This window comes from Osmia lignaria, unplaced genomic scaffold, assembly GCF_051020975.1.
Source record: "Osmia lignaria lignaria isolate PbOS001 unplaced genomic scaffold, iyOsmLign1 scaffold0007, whole genome shotgun sequence".
In the NCBI taxonomy this organism is placed as follows: domain Eukaryota; kingdom Metazoa; phylum Arthropoda; class Insecta; order Hymenoptera; family Megachilidae; genus Osmia; species Osmia lignaria.
In genome coordinates, this window is record NW_027478164.1 from 40001 (window position 1) to 42500 (window position 2500).

A 2500-nucleotide genomic window follows, 5' to 3' on the forward strand; every position below is an offset into this window, starting at 1 on the left:
GTAAAATTACACCGACACGGTTACGTGCGGAGGTCGCTTTGATTACTCATCGCGTTTCTCCCGTCCGTTCGGAACCGCCGGCAAAAAAACTGTGCGACCAACGGCGCCAAAGAGCACGACGCCGGACCATTTCTCTCTGGCTGATGTGAATGGAAGTAAAAGACGCTTGCGTGAGGTCTCTCGACCTTTATCTCTCTAACTTATACTTATGGGTCGTCGTCTACTTGATCGGGTACAAACAAGTCGTAAGAAACAAACAAACAAACCACAAAAATACAAGTCGTAAAAAAACAAACTTCTGTTGGTTAACCTACAATATGAAGGATCGAAATGAAAGAAGGATCATATTATTACAAACCGAAAGTGAAGGATCATTAAAATTGAAATACAATATATATAAATATATAAATGTACCCGTCGTTGCGACACCCTAGTTAAATGGAAAGATATAAAAAAGAGAGAAAAGGAATACAGATGACCCGCCGTCTGATCTTTGCTAAATGATCTGGCATCACCGGAGTTTTTTTGGTCCGTGTTGCGTTCGCTCTATTCGAAATGAAACTCGCGGAGGCGAAGAATTGTTAAAAGTTTACGAAGCGTCTAGGAGTGGTTAAAACTGAGAGAGTTGAAACTACGATGTATTAGAACGAGCAACCGTCGAAACTTTGTTTTCGCGACGTTCTTTTCGTCGCTCTCGTCCCCACGCTCCTACGCTTTGGTTGTTTCTTTGCCATCCGTGTTGCGATAAAAAGATTTCTCCATTGTCCAAAAAGGACGGATCGAGATTCCTCTTTCGAGAGGGAGAGAGAGGTACTTGCGGGTAACCTGGAATCTACGAAACACGCACCGTGGTAAGATTCGTGCGTCCGCCTGATCGATGTGTGTTGTTTACGGACCGGCTGAGAAGCGACGATAGCGAGTCTTTGAAAAACTATGTGTCCATTAGTTAGACCGATCGTCGCCGGCCGTGTGTCTGTTCGAATCTCGCAACCCACGATTCAGCGACAGGACGCGCGCTCGCATTCCTTGTGTGCGTTCGTACTTTTCAAGGTTTTTAAATGTACTTTACGCCCGACCGTCGAGAGGAGCGTGCCACTGGGCGTTTCTCCGACGGTTTCCGTCCTTGGACGCGATCGTGTCGTCAACGATCGAACAAACAAACAAACAAATACGTTGGCGACGCCCGAATTCGCTCTCCCGCACGCGCCGGGTGGGAGAGTGATGTGGGTATCGAATGTGATGCGTGTTAATAATGAAAATAACACTCTAAAGATCTAAAGAGTTTGAAATACAAAATTTTACGATTACCCTGAACGGTGGATCACTTGGCTCGTGGGTCGATGAAGAACGCAGCTAATTGCGCGTCAACGTGTGAACTGCAGGACACATGAACATCGACATTTCGAACGCACATTGCGGTCCACGGATACAATTCCTGGACCACGCCTGGCTGAGGGTCGTTTTCTTAACAAAAGACTGCTTGCGTTTGCTTCTCGAAAAAAGAGTAATTCATTTCTTTCTAAACATCTCGCCGTCGTTCAACGAAAGTAGAACGTTTCGGAGCGGGATTATCGAACGAAATTGAAAGAATGAATGAACGATAAACAAAGAAAGAGTCGCAACGTACGAGCGATAGTTGGGCAGTTCGTCGGCGTTTGTCGTGGAAACGATGTGACGAAAATCGCAACCGATACACTAAATGCAGGCCGTTAAAGGAGAAAAACAAATTTCGAAATATCTCTTCGAACTAGCGCAAGTGCGTCACGGCGCGCGAGTCGTTCGTTAAAATTTATAAACGACCGCCCGTGAAAGCACCGAGTTCTCGGAAGATAATCTATAAAGATTCTCCATCCTGCTGGAAGTTATCGGATCGGCGCGATTGTTCACTTGTAGAAATCCACGCTCCCGACGTTGCCAGAAACGATATTTACGAAAGGTGTGTCAAAAATAAACGAAAGAAGCTCTCCTATAAATTTAGAAAAAGCAAACGAGTGAAATGTTTGAGATGATAATTTGCTGAAATGCAAGCTCGAATAGCCCCAGGGTTTCGAATGATTCCCCGCGCTTTATACATCTCTCTGTTTACAAACGGTGTATAAATGAAAGATCGCTTCAGATGGGTCGTCGCTGTTTGACGCGCGATGCTGTTCCTTTTTTTTTGTCTGTCTGTGCGTTTAGCTTCGCTAAACAAGTTAAATGGTTAAAAAGCGTCGAAAAAGCGAATACACACGCGACAAGACAAATCTAACGAGTAAAGGAACGCTCCGCTCCAAGATAAAAATGGTTGTTTACAATCAATACAGCGTTTCGGTACCCCTGATCGTAGTCTGAAACTGTGTAACAAAAGAGAGGAAAGCGAATGGTGAAGGAACTTCGAAGCCTCCGTGGCGTGGCTAGAACTTGTGATAAAAGTATGTTTGCAGCAATTATGCATGCTCCCGTTAAAACAGCATTTCAATGTCTCGCATGGCTTAAAGCTCTAGGAGGCTTCAACATTTAG

The 2500-nt window shown here is 44.8% G+C and overlaps 1 non-coding gene across 1 annotated transcript; it reads left to right on the forward strand.

Annotated features, from left to right (window-relative positions):
- Positions 1–1305: 1305 nt before the first annotated feature.
- On the forward strand, positions 1306–1460 carry LOC143306394 (5.8S ribosomal RNA). The gene has a single exon (XR_013063798.1). It is a non-coding gene; the product is annotated as a 5.8S ribosomal RNA (ribosomal RNA).
- Positions 1461–2500: the final 1040 nt, after the last annotated feature.